Source organism: Pristis pectinata, chromosome 4 (genome assembly GCF_009764475.1).
Source record: "Pristis pectinata isolate sPriPec2 chromosome 4, sPriPec2.1.pri, whole genome shotgun sequence".
NCBI lineage: Eukaryota > Metazoa > Chordata > Chondrichthyes > Rhinopristiformes > Pristidae > Pristis > Pristis pectinata.
The window spans coordinates 46,157,141-46,171,977 of NC_067408.1; the positions used below are offsets into that span (position 1 = coordinate 46,157,141).

General features: G+C 41.0%; 1 protein-coding gene across 3 annotated transcripts in view; it reads right to left on the reverse strand.

Annotated features, from left to right (window-relative positions):
- Nucleotides 1–14,377, reverse strand: part of nsd1a (nuclear receptor binding SET domain protein 1a) — a 152,406-nt gene extending 138,029 nt beyond the window's left edge. Inside the window, exon 1 of one of the 3 annotated variants that reach the window (XM_052013553.1) lies at nt 13,722–14,377. The gene's annotated coding sequence lies outside the window, so the exon portion shown is untranslated. Of the gene's footprint in view, nt 1–10,183; nt 10,227–13,614 lie in introns of those variants that run through there. The other 2 variants (XM_052013554.1, XM_052013555.1) reach the window with 2 other exon arrangements.
- Between the last annotated feature and the right edge of the window lie 460 nt (nt 14,378–14,837).

Here is a 14,837-nt window from a genome sequence, read left to right on the forward strand (position 1 = left end):
GGTGCACTTGTACAAAAATCTCTGAGAATGGCAGGCCAGGTCGAGAAAGCAGTTTTGAGAAATGGTTCACCCTTAACTGGTATAGCAAGTATAATTCTAGTCACTGAACTTTAGGAAGGACTTGGGCAGGGTGCAGGACAGATTTACTAGAATGGTTCCTGGGCAGCAGAACGGTGCAGCAAGTGATGTTACTACCCTATAGCTATAACAAACTGAGTTTGATTCTCCAGTGCTGGGTGGAGTTAGTGCAATCTCACTGTGACCACAGATAATCCCCTGGATGTTTTGGTTTCATCCCACATAGAAAGATGAGCTGGTTTGTCAAGTAATAGGCTACTGTAAATTAATCCTGATGTAGCTGGGTGCTAGGAGACTCAAACTAGAATTAATGGCCAAGTGAGAGCGAACAGGTTACAAGGAAATAATTGAAGAAATAGAATTGTTCTGTGAGCTTCCTTAGACTCTGTGGGCTAAATGGCCTCTTTATGCTGTATGGAAATATGCATTGTGTTAGAGATGTTCAAAGTAATGAAGGATATAGATTAAGTATAGAGAAACACACAGTTTCTTGATCCTGCTATCATTCCAGAGGAGGTAAATTTAAAGCTTTTGAGAAAGGAAACAAAGGCAAAGTGAGGGAAATACTTTTATGCAGCGGATGGCTAGCACCTGGAAAGCACAGCTAGACAAAGTGAAGGATCAATGATCTTCAAATGAGAAAATATAGATTGGAACAAGAAAAAAGTTACAGGACCACAGGGAACTGGCCAGGAGCCTGCAGAAACTAAAGAGCCAAACGGCTTCCTTCTGAGTTATTAACATTCTACAATTTAGTGACTCCATTGAGGTCTTGACCCTCAATAGCTTTGAAATAATGAGTCCAGGTTTTAAATTATCAAAGTATCAAATACCATTTGTGGTATTCACACTCCTTGCAGCAATCCACACTCCTATAAATTAATGCAAGGAAACATTTTCTAATTTCTGAAAAGCCAAACCTGAAATTACCAACAGCAGAAATAGTTTCTCTCAATCCACTATTTATCTAAAAAAATTCAATCCAAAAAAAAAATCAGTCCCTAATTTTCTAAACTCTGAAGATTACAATACCAGTTTGAGGGATCTTTCCTTTAACTCTTGGAGTTGAGATATCATACTGGTAAATCAATGCTGCACATCAACAGTTTCCCTGCTATAACTGTGATGACCAGAACTGCTCATAAAATTTGTTTAGCTTAACCAGGCTTTGCATAGCCCAGCTTCTTTGTATTCTCACCAAGATATGCATCCATGACACTGTATATACACACCCAAGTCACATTGAACCTCCAGTGTTTCTAGTTTCAACCATCTAGGTAGTACTCAGCCCTTAGATACAAAATGGATGATCTCAAGTTTTCTACACTGAAATCCTTTTTCTAAAGGAGCCCTGTTGCTTGTAATATAAATGATTTGGATGAAAACGTAGTTGAGTTGGTTAACAAGTTTGCGGACAACACAAAAATTGGTGGAGTTGCAGACAGTGAAGAAGGTTGTCAAAGGATACTGGTCAGTTACAGGTATGGGCAGAGAAATGACAGATGGAGTATAATACGGGCAAGTGTGAGGGGTTGCACTTCGGGAGGTCAAGTGTAAGGGAAAAGTATACAATGAATAGCAGGATCCTTAACAGCATTAATGTACAGAGGAATCTTGGGGTCCAAGTCCATACCTCCCTGGAAGTGGTAACACAAGTAGAGAGAGTGGTAAAGTAGCCACGTGGCATGCTTGCCTTCATCGGTCAGAGCACTGAGTATAAGAGTAAGGAAGTCACGCTGCAGCTATGTAGAACTTTGGTTAGGTTGCACCTGGAGCATTGCGTGCAGTTCTGGTTGCCAATTACTGGAAAGATGTAGAGGCTTTGGAGAAGGTGCAGAAGAGATTTACAAGTATGCTGCCTGGATTAAAGGGTGAGCTGTAAGGAGAAGGCCAAACTCTGATTTCCTCTGGAGTGCATGAGGCTGAAGGGAGACCTGAGAAAAGTTTATAAAATTTAGAGGTAAAGATAGGGTAGACAGTCAGAATCTTTCTCCCCCAAAGTAGAAATATCAATTACTAGAGGTATACCTTTAAGGCGAGAGGGAGAAAGATTAAAGGAAATGTGCAGGACAAGTTGTTTCTTTTAAAGAAACACAATGGTAGGTGCCTGGAACACAATGCCACAGGTGGTGATAGCAGCAGACACGATAATGGTTTAAAAGGCTTTGGATAGGCACATGAATATGAAGGGAATGGAAGGATATGGATCATGTGCAGGCAGAAGGAATTAGTTTAATTTGGCATCATGTTTGGCGCAGACATTGTGGGCCAAAAGGCCTGTTCCTGTGCTGTACTGTTCTATGTTCAGTTTCCACATTCACTTAATTTATCCCTTTGTAATTGAACGTTTCCATCTATCATTTAAAATGTTGCCAAACTGTGTCATCAGCAAACTTAAATCTCTCTCCTTCATCATTGAGAGTTAAAAATAATGAAGAGTTGAGACCCCCCCCCCTCCCCAAACACAGGTCCTCATCTTATGCCACATTAATAAAGTATCTGCCCTATTCTGACTCAGTTTCTAGTCATTTGTCCAGTTTACAAACTGCTTCCAATTTGCCTTCAGTTCTTCGAGTTCCAACTTCATTATTAAAATGTCCACAACATTGCTAAAAAAATCCCCCATCCATTATTTGGTTGCTTCAAGAAATTCAGTCAGATTTATCAGGCATAATCAACTTTTTACAAATCCAGCCAAGTTACCACTTAATTAGAGCCCTTGTAATTAGTAACAAATGTCAAGCTCAGTGGCGTTCTCACATTTGAGACAGAAGTTTGTGTTCAAGCACATCATGTCAGTCATCTACAAATCAACTGTTCCATTAGCAGACATGGCATTTTGGAGAAAATTACTCAAACAATATTCACCCTTTCCCCATAATCCTGCAAATTCTTTTCTTTCAGATACCTATCCCACTCCCTCACATACTCAACAGTTGAATCAATCTCCAATACTTGAGGAACAAAGGACTGCGGATGCTGGAACTAGATGAAAAACACTAATGCTGGAGGAACTCAGCAGGTCAGGCAGCATCCGTGGAGAAAAGCAGGCAGTCAACGTTACAGGTCAGGACCCTCTTTAGGACTTAAGATAGGAAAAGGGGAAGCCCAACATATAGGAGGGAAAAGCAGAGCAGTGATAAGTGGACAAAAAGAGGGGAGGTAGGGTGGGCACATTGTGATGATGGGTAAATGCAGGTAAAAGATAGCGATAGGCAGGAAAAAGGGAGGTTTATAAAAAGGGATAGATTAGGAAAGGGAAGAAGAGGCATGGTTGGGAGTGGGGGTGAGGGTTGTGGGGATTACTTAAATTGAGCGAATTCAATGTTCATTCCGTTAGCCTGCAAGGTTCCACCTATGTTGCACCTATGGTGGAGACAGTGGAAAGTTCCCGAGGTGGGAGTGGGGAAAGGGGGAGAAAAAGGAGTGAACTAGGGAGTCACAGAGACAGCCGTCCCTGCAAAAGGCAGCAAGGGTGGGGAGGGGAGGATATGCTTGGTGGTGGGGTCCCATTGGAGATGGCAGAAGTGGCAGATGTGTTGGTTGCATAGGCTGGTAGGATGAAATGTGGGACAAGGGGGACCCTACTGCTGTTAGGTCTGGAGGGGTGGGGGTGAGAGCAGCGGTGTAGGAACTGGCAGAGATGTGGGTGCGAGGTCTCAACCACAGTAAAGGGCAGGGGGGGGGGGGGGGAGGGTGGGAGGGTGGGAGTCACGATTAGTTAAGAAGTTGGACATCTTGGATATCATGAAGTGGAAAGCTTCATGCGAGCAGATACGGCGGAGGTAGAGAAATTGAGAAAGAGGGATAGCATCCTTGCAGGAGACAGGGTGGGAGGAGCTGCAATCTCCAATATTTCCTCTGATAGTGGCTTTCAGACCTAACCACTCATTAAGTTTTCCTCCTGTCATTATTTTCTTTTAAAACCAGTCACGTTCATTGTACATCTCCTGCTCCATGACCCTTTGCCAAAGGAAATAGTTTCGCTCTATCTACTGTCAATTCGACTCACAATTTTCAGACATCTCCTTATCCTCTCATAACCCACCAAATTCCAAGGACAACTGTTCCGAACTCTCCAGTCTATTCACAAAACTAAAGTTCCTCATCTCCAAATTGATTTCAGTAAATATCTTGTGCAGCCTCCCAAAGCATTGAGATCCTTTTCTAAAATGTGGTGACCTCAACTGGACACAATATTCCAGTTGTGGCCAAATCAGTATTCTATAAATGGTTCGTTACTTCCTGGCACTTGTGCTCCATGGCTCTATTTATGAAGTACAGAATTCCATGCTTTTTTAAACCACTTTCTCAACTTGTCTGACCAATTTCAACAAATCCCCATTTTTGTTTTTGTACTCACTAGCACAATTTTCCCATCATGTTATAACATTTTTCCTGTCTTGGCATACTGTTAATCTGCCAACTTTCCCCCATTCCATCAACTTGTCCATCATTTCTCTGAAATCTAGTACTTTCACAAATCACCAACGTTTCATATCATTCCAATACCAATAATTTCAGTGCAAAATGAAGCACCTAAAAAGCATTTTTATTAACCTAGACTAGAGTTTATATCCACTACTGTATATACAAAATCAGTTCCACTAACTTGCATCTTTAAGGCAAAGACTTACAAATAAAATGAATGTTAAAACCAAAACTAAACAACTTTTCATTTGCAGGGTATTTCAGACCAAATAAAACTTACATTAAAAAAAACACAGACAAAACAGAAAGCATACAACTTAATAATGCATCAAACAAAAAATAATCTGTAAAAAAAAATCAATTTTGAACTTCCATCTTAGGATCAGAAATGAGGCTGTTTGCTGGTAACTACATAATATTCAGTTTTATTTACAACTCCACAAAGAGGCAGCCACGCTTGCATGAAGACCCAAGGCTAGGTATCCTGTGGCAACTGACTCAGCTCCTAATTCTCCAAAATCTCTGCATCATTTACAAGATGTAAGGCAAAAAAACTTGATGAAATTCTCTCCAATCAACTAAATGACTGCAGTGCCAATGCACAAGAACATCCAGTTAACATTTGCTTCCATCACTGATGCACTTCAGCTGCAGTGCATGCCATCCATAAGATGCAATGAAGTTATTAGCCAAGACCAATTTTATAGGCCCTTATAAACCCAATCTCTACCACTAAGGGCAAAAGTCACTTGGGACCACATTCCCCAAATCACACGGCATCCTGATTTAGGATTACATTGCGGTTCCTTAACTGTCAATCAATCTAAATCCTGAAACTCTAATCCTATCACTGGAAGGATTAGTTCACGAGGGCAATTAGGGATGGCCTCGGCCATCATAGTAACTTGTTACTGAATAGCAAGTCTTGGAGGTTACTTGGTTCCGAGGGACAGGATGGATCCAGACCCGTTGGAAGCGTAGATTGCTAGTCTCCTAGGTGACAACAACTCAGAACCCAAAATCACTACGCAAAAGATGTATTTCACTGTGTGTTTCGATGTACATGTGACTAATAAAGATCTTACAAAAAAAGCGGGAGGAAAAAAAAATTAGCAAACCATCTCACTGTTAAATATAGATCACAAAATCTAAGATCACTAATCAAGTTTGCTCTGTAGCAGGTGATCCACGTGGACCAAATCTGTGCTATACCCAGCAGGAAGTTCCCCAACAGCCTTGCACCAATCATCAAAGTGCAGGGCAGGGAGGAGGCAAACATTTGCTTGGTCAGCTCAGACCAGAAGATCTTTGATTGAACACTGCACATACATAAAGGATATCATCTCCAAATGGGCTCCTGTCACAAGAGGAAACCTGCAATTGAATAGAACTGCTCCACATACCAGTAGTATAGTCCAAACTAAAGGCAGAGTGAAAATAAAGCTTCCTGATCAAAGCTGGAGTCAGGCAAGGTTGCTCTCATCCTTTTTCTTGTTTGCAAGTTGTATTGACCTTTTTGACAGACATTAAAAGGGATGACAATCCAGGCAGCAAGAGCTTTGTACACAGTTCTTTGTACACAGAAGAGAGTGCTAACTTTGTACACAGACATCTTCTGCTCAGACCAACTAATCAGATCAATGAATATCTGCAACCAGTTTGAACTGACCTCAGGATCCCAAGTCAATCCCAGCAAAAACAAGGCCATGTTCTCTGGCAGCTGGTATTGTTGCAGCTCTATAGAACTCTAGTTAGACCACACTTGGAGTATTGTGTTCAACTCTGGTTGCCTCATTACAGGAGGTGGAAGCTTTAGAGAGGGTGCAGAGGAGATTTACCAGGATTGGAGACAATATCTTATGAGGATTGGTTCAGTGAGCTAGGGCTTTTCTCTTTGGAGAGGAGGATGAGGGGTGACTTGAGGGAGGTGTACAAAATGATAAGAGGCATAGATCGAGTGGACAGTCAGAGACTTTTTCCCAGGGTGAAAATGGCTAACACGAGGGGGCATAATGTTGTGATTGGAGGAAGGTGTAAGGGGGATGTCAGAGGCAAGTTTTTTTTTCTTAAAAAACAGAGTGGTGGCTACATGGAACGCACTGCCAGCAGAGGTTGTGGGGACAGATACATTAGGGACATTTAAGAGACTCTTAGATAGCCACATGAATGATAGAAAAATGGAGGGCTATGTGGGAGGGAAGGGTTAGATAGATATTAGAGCAGGATAAAATGTCGGCACAACATTGTGGGTCAAAGAGCCGGTACTGTGCTGTAACGTTCTATGTTAACTAGTCTGAAGATACTGGGAATCTAGTTCAGAGTATCCCAGGGCAATAATTGGCCAGAGCAAACAAACAAGGTGTAGCAGAGGTTGGGAATGTGCAAGTGGTACTCTCTCTCAAAGGCAGGAAAGAACCTTATCATCAGGGCAAGGTGCTCTCAATGTTGTTGTATCTAGTGGTGTGGCCTATATTTGGCTCCTATATTGCAGCAGTCACTCCAAGCTATCTTCCAAAATGGATTGTGTCCATGAGGATGTGGTGTACCAGGGCTCCAGAGAAAGTAGGTAAAAAGTGCCCAATGTAGCCCTCACCCTATGGCCACTTTTGTGTGTGGCTACATCAAGCTGTGCATAGAGCCTAGGATGGGCCTGGCCTAATTGCCATGAAATATTCTGTTCAGTTGGATCATGTTACACCATCTGTGTCTCAGAAAGCTTTCAGCAATAAAACACCTTTGACCAAAAAGCTTATCAGACAGTGGTCTGCATAGAATGCCTTTCCTGTGAAAGATAGTTCATCTTGTTGGATGGTTCCTCAAGCAGACTGACAGTCTTATCACCAGAATCTCAACAAGCACCAAGATCTCACTTGGCTACTGATAAGATATCATTATTAGTCACATGTACATGGAAACACACAGTGAAGTGCATCTTTTGCATAGAGTGTTCTGGGGCAGCCCACAAGTGTCGCCACGCTTCTGGCGCCAACATAGCATGCTCACAACTTCCTAACCCGTACGTCTTTGGAATGTAGGAGGAAACCAGAGCACCCAGAGGAAACCCACGCAGACAGAGGAGAACGTACAAACTCCTTACAGACAGCGGCGGGAATTGAACCCAGGTTGCTGGCGCTGTAATAGCATTACACTAATGGTCCTCCCCAACAGATCCTTCAAGCACTGTTGGAGATTTAATCCCATCTCAGCATGGCAGCTGTGTGTACGAAAGAATTATCCATCTCCTTGTGGACTGTGGGTTTGCAAGATCTGGAAAGGGATGTCAAGGTTCATTCAAAGCAGCTCTGTAACACAGAACTGTCTACAGGCTATTCCCAGAGACACACTGAGACAAGCATTAACTGCTGCTGGAAGATCAACCAACTCTGAAAGATGCACTTGGGTCTCCTCAAAACCTGTTGGTCTTCCTGTGCAAGGAGATGGCTACAAATGAATACTGCTGACTGGCATATACCAAAGTTGTAGGGGTACATGTTGAGGGATGCACTGAAGCTTGATGCAACCAGTGAAAAGACCCAATGGAGAAAGACCACAGTTTAGTGTCTTTCTGTCATTTGACACTATGCACTGTATTAGAATCTCTCAAACATTTCACTGACAGTATGTTTGGGGATGACATAATTAGTTTCAAAACTGTCTCATGGGACAGAGGTTTTCTTAGTTTAAACAGTGCATCATTAATGCAACTCCAAGGTTCCCCATGTAAATTAGGATATGCTTCTCCTTTATGGTCCGGTGCAAAAGTAGCATAGTAAAGATCAATTCAGAAAAATGACAGGCTATACAGATCAGCCTATGAAGCTTGCTTTGAAATGGGTATATATATGCCTAACTGCATTGCAATTTCATTGTGTTACAATACCTTGTTATTTTTTTGTGTCCATATAAGCAAACTCCATAGCAAGTTTCTATTTAGTATTACTGTGTTCATTGCTCTTCTCCTTTCCAACATATCAGATATTACACTGTCTAACTTATTCATGGTTTCCTTCTGTAGAAGTTTGTCTATCAACTGTCTACCAAACTTAAAAACAGAATACTAGCACATCTTCCCTAAAGGTCAATTTTTGTTATTGATGCTCTTTTGGGTAAATTTCACTGCAATAATTTAACATTGTAAATAATACATTCAAGAACATTAAATTACAAGGAGATTCACCACACAAATTCACTAAACTGTGCCAGATGAATTTCAACCTCATGTGGAAAATCACAAAAGTACATTACAACTGTCCAGACACAGCAGTATGCTCAATAGCTACATATAATGATTCTTATATTCTCATTTACATTGCCTCTAAACGCATTTTTTTATTCCTTCAATCTATTATTCTTTGCTATGCTGCATTATTCACTTTGCTACTTCATTTCTCTCACCTTCCATCCAATCACAAACTTTTGTGTTCTTTTCCCACATCTCTTTTTAAAAACATGGTACTGTTAGCAAGTTTTTCCAATTCTGATGCAAGGTTATCAAACTAATTTTGTTTTTCCCTAGACTGTTGTCGTCTGAGCTGCTGAGTATTTCCTGGAATTTTTTTTTTGTTTAAGTGCAGGATAACCAACTTTGGATCTTCTATAAATGTAAAAAGCTGAATGCATGGGAGACTGAAAGAAATCATGGTATGCATGCACACAGATCATGCAATTGTTTTATAATTTGGTATATATTACAAGACTAATGGGATAATACTCTTTATAACTAGAGACTAAAATAAAAAGCAGCAAGTTTTCCCAAACTGTGCAAAGCTCAAGTTACATCAGATCTGGAGCACCACATACAATTCTGGACATAGAACATAGAAAATCTACAGCACAATTCAGGCCCTTTGGCCCACAAAGCTGTGACGAACATGTCCCTACCTTAGAAATTACTAGGCTTACCCATAACCCTCTATTTTTCTAAGACATGGAACCTTCGAAAGCATCGGAAGGGGAGAAGTGCAATTTAACATGTTACCATGGTTCAAATAGGTTAATTTTTGATTAGTAGTCCACAGAATTTTAGCTGTAGAAAGTTAAATGGAGATTTGACTGAAGTTAAGATTTTGAAAAGATTTGAGTAGATTAAAGATTTTCTTCCTTGAATGGTGGACAATTCATGGGCAAGGACACAAATTCAAAATTAAAACTACGTCATCGAGGAGAGAAGTGTAAGGAAATAGTAATACACAAGAGCTGGTAGAACTGCAAAACTCTCTTCAACAAAGCAGATGACAACTGTACATCTACAGAACCAATTGTGAGTCTTGTCAAGTTGCTTCAATACAGTTAAAACACTAGCATCTACCTGACACGGTGGAATATTGCTCAAATTATGTCCTGTCCACAAAAAGCAGGCCAAATCCAATCCTGCTAATTAACACCCAGTCTACTCTCAATCATCAGAAAAATGATGGAAACTATCTTCAACAGTGCTATCCAGCAATACTTGCTCATTACCTAGTCACAATGCTCATACTGGGCTTCACCAGGACCACTCTTACTCCAGACCTCATCACAGCCTTGGTCTAAATATGGACCAGAGAGCCAAATTTCAGATGCAGTGAAAGTGGCTGGCCTTAGCATCAAGGCAACATTTGACCGAGTGTGGCATCAAGAAGCCCTGGTAAAACTGGGCATCAAGATGAAAACACTCCAATGGGTGGAGTCATACCTCTCACAGTAAGATCATTGTGCTTGGTAGAGGTCAATCACTCCAGTCCTGGGACATCACTGCAAGAGTTCCTCAGGGCAGTTGTCCTAGAATCAACCATCTTCAGCTACTTTAATGACCTCCCAGAAGTAGTGATGTTCAATTCCTTTCACAACTCCTCAGAAAATGAAGCAGTTCATACCTGCATGTAGTAAGACCAAATCAACTTTCAGGCATGGGCTGATAAGTGACAAGTAACATTTGCATCACGACAGGCAATCACTTCCAACAAAAAGAATCCAACAACCTACCCTTGACATTCAATAGCTTTATCATTGCTAAGTTCCTTCCCATAAACATCCATGGTGTTTTCATTGACCAGAAACAATTTGATCAGCCACATACATGCCATAGTTACAAGAGCAGATCAGAGAATGGGTATCCTCCACCTCTTGACACCCATAAACCTTTCCACCATCTACAAAGCAGGGGTTGCACAAGAGGTACAGTGATGATGCTAACAGAGCTGCTGCCTCACAGGTCCAGGGATTCAGGTTCAATCCTGGCCTCTGGTGCTATCTATGGGGAGTTTGCACATTCTCCCTTTGACTATATGGATTCCCTCTGGGTACTCCAGTTTACTCCCAAATCCCAAAGCAGGTTAATTGGTTGCTGTAAAATGCCTTTAGCTTGCAGGTCAATAGCAGAAGATGCGGAAGGTTGATGGGAATGTAAAGAAGATAAATTGGGACCAGTGCTAATGTGTGCATAATGGTTGATGCAGGCTTGGTAAGCCAAAGGGCCTGTTCTATGCGGTATGACTCTATGACTGACCCAAAGTCAGGAATAGAATGAAATTCTCCTTTTTTACCTAGATAAATTCAGCTCCAACAACATTCAAGAAGCTTGATACCATCCAGGACAAAACAGTCCACTTGACTGCCCCCACCCCACCACCACAAGAATAGTGGCTACAGAGTGTACCGTCTACAACATGTATTGCAGGTACTCGCCCAGGCTACTCAGAGAACACTTCAAGCCTGCAACCTCTACCTACTAAGGAGGACAAGGGCAACTAGCATATGGGAGCACCAACACTTGCAAGCTGCACAACATTTGGAAATGTATCACTGGTCTTTCTGTCCCTGGATCAAAATCCTGGAATTCCCTGCCAACAGCACTATAGGAATACCTTCAATAACTTAGCTAGGCCAAGTAGCTCAAGGCAGTGTTTAAAATAGGGGTTCTTAAGGGCAATAAACACTGGACTCGCCAGCATTTACCAGATCTTAAAAGAGAAAAAAGAAAACATTTTTTGCTAGTTAGAAGGTACAAAGATGAAAGCAGGTCAGATGAATCAAGTTTAATTGTAAATCATCAAACAATAAAACCAATTGACAGAACATAGGGGCGGAATACCCTAGTTTTGTTCCTATGGCTCACGTAGTTCCGATCAGACACATCACCCAAAAGCCATTAAGGCATCCTTGCATCAAACAATTTATAATAGTTGTAGCATTTGTGGTAATCTTCTGTCACATAAAGGCTGTCCCCAGGTTAAGAATGCCCGATATGGACAACCCCTACTTACGAGTAAGCTGCACTAATATTATTAAGTTCAAAAGTCGTATGTACGTACATTGGTTCATTCCTACAAATGGCAGAACTAGCTTTCCCTCTCTCTCTACTTTTAGTAGTTGTTCTTTCTCATCAGTCTTGTGTGCTTTTGATGCCATTCATTACAATACTGTGGCAGTATGGTTACCATAGAGTGTTTTTTGTGTATTTTCCAACATATGGACATAATTAACTTAACAATATCTGTAAAATGGAATCCATTTGTTACCCAGGGACAACCTGTACATTAACTTTTCAAAACTAAGCAATAATAGATTATTTTAGAAAAACCTGCTAACTCTCTCCAACTCTAAAAAGGGATGGGACTGACATTGCCATTATCCTTTCATACCTGGAAGTCATAAACTCTTCAAATGTCAACAAGCCATTTGTGGGGGTATAACAAATGAACCTATCGTCAAGTCCTCCTGCAGGATCTCGACCCGAAACATCAACCGTCCCTTTGCCTCCACAGACACTCTTTCAATCGCTGAGTTTCTCCAGCAGTCTATATTTTGAACCTATTCCTCTCTACACCCAAGATTTATAAATGATTCTTTCAAAAGCAGTTACATGTTGTAAACCTGATCAATTTTCCCCTTGAAGCTCAAAGCCCCAATGTAGCATTTCTACTGCCATCCTAATTGGGATCAACAATGCTAGAGACTGGAGCCTAAAGAAGTCTGGATTGCTCAGCCATTCACTTAATAAATATGCCAGATAGATAAGAACTTGCAGAATATGAATAAATAATAAAAATGCAAATTATACTGCATTCTTTAAACTTGACAGCACCTGAATATTTTCAGTATCTGCCTGAACAGATACAAGCCATGGAAAGAGGCAACAGAAACAAACATTCAATTTGAGTTAAAGTTATTTTAACAGTTTAAAAGAGTGAAACCAACCAGTGAAGAATTATGACTAGCACTGCTGTAAGCATCCATTGACAAGTCATTGCAAATCATAAATTTATCCACATGGTGCAAATCCGCATCCAATACATTTTCATTTGAAAGGTACTTACTAAATACAAACCTTGCAAAGAAACTTTAATTATGTATGCAGCAATTAAATTTGGATGATGACCCTCCCCCATGATGGGAGAGATGGGTAAAGAGAACTTTTCTTAAATGTGTTTTCATCCAGTATTCAAAAAAGGAATGTATAATGTAGTATCTACTAACAATTTGCAAAGTACTAATTCAGAATTCAAACAAGAACATTTGCAAATATGGTGGGATAACTGGAAGGAAAATACCAAAACAGAAAAAAATAAATGCAAAGTTGACACTGGTGCAACATACATTTGCACATTCGATGCTTCAAGTACAATATGTCCACAGCAACACATGTAATGCCAGGACCACAATTCTATTCCTGGTGCTTTTCTCATTCTCTGGCCATATCTGCTTAATTTCTATTAGATCATTTTAATTCCCTCTCTCCTTTGATTATATCAACTGCAGGATTTCCTTCCATTTGTCTAAAAAAGGTATATTATATATACCATTACAATATGCATCAAACTAGCCATTCATGAACCTTGGGTAATATCAACCACATTAGTTAGGCCTTCCGAATACATATTGTAACTTCGCTATTATTTAAAGAAATATAACAAATCCAAAAGTAGAAAAAAATCTTAAAATTGTTAAATGCATAAAAATTATTTAAAATTATTCAAATGCATCAAATAAGAAACTTTCTTTGAAAATGCTTCATTACACTGTACATTATGACCACTCTTGCTCCTCCTCATGGAAACGTTTTAGAAATGCTAATATGTCAATCTTGAAAAATTCAATAAAGTCTGCAATTAAACAATGTCTTACCTGCCCATTCATTAGACAAGCCTGAAATTTCAGTTTGATTTGAACCTCGATTTACAAATTGTGTATGGAGATAACATTCTGACATCAGTCTCGGGACTCCAACTCACCTTAACCTTCCTTCTGATTGCCTTCAGATCCCGTGCTCTTTCGCTTTGCAAGTGACAGTTCATTGAAACTACCGATCTTTTTTTCCCCCTCAATTGCTTAAAGATCCTATACTTCTCCTGCCCTCCCGAAAACAAAAATCACTCCCGAGTTGGATTAAGCTTTTGCATCAAAAGTTCCTGGTGCAACATGGCGGCCCTTCATCCTCAGCTGTTCTGGCACTCTTGCACTACTATCAAAAGACGGAATGAGAACGTATGGAGTAGAGGAAAAAAATACTAGACACAAAACGTGACCTTGCTTTCCCCACCACAAAACCCAAAACACGGCTCAAACCCCCCGCCCCTTCCCCCCAAAATCTCAATACCCCTGCATTTCCATGCTGCTCCAGAACACTATTGGCTGGCTGCCGTAGGCCTAGGCTGGTGGGCAGTGCCCACTCTACTTATCTCTCTCCCTTGCCCTCCCAAAAAAACAAAACGGACCTATTTTACCAGAAGTATATATTTTCTAAACATTGCAAAGATTGTGCTGCAGCAGCAGTGACCGTCGCCGGCCTTGTTTTCAGCATTGACCGTGCAGGATCGGCATGGCCGTGCTTATTTTGCGCTCTCTCTGCCTTTGGTTTTTTTTTCCTCGCTGCACTTACCGACCTGTCTTGTTGTTGGTGACAGCCCCGTCTGAGCCAATCAGCGTGCGCTCCTGCACCCCCCCTTCCTCCCCCCCCAACTCCCTCCCACCATCTCCCCCCCCCCCCCCCAACCAACGGACAACAGGCGCGATCCGCCGGCCGTCGTCAGCTCGAGCTGCAGCCGCCCAACGGCTACTCAGTTTCCACCTCAGGCACAGCTTCTGCTCCCAATCTCCTTCAACTGCTTCACCCCAAAACCCTGGCATGGCTCTTATTCATTGAAAATAAATTATTGCAAGAAAGACCACTTTCTCTTTTTTAAAAAAAGTACTAAGGTACTTACTCTTTCCACCCCCTCCCCGCCATTTTGCGTCACTTCCGCCATCTTAGATTTCACAAGGACCCAATTTATTACAAATAAATGACACTGATCATTTTTTTTTAAATTAGCTCAATTCGATCATGTTAACTATTTTCCTGTCGTTCT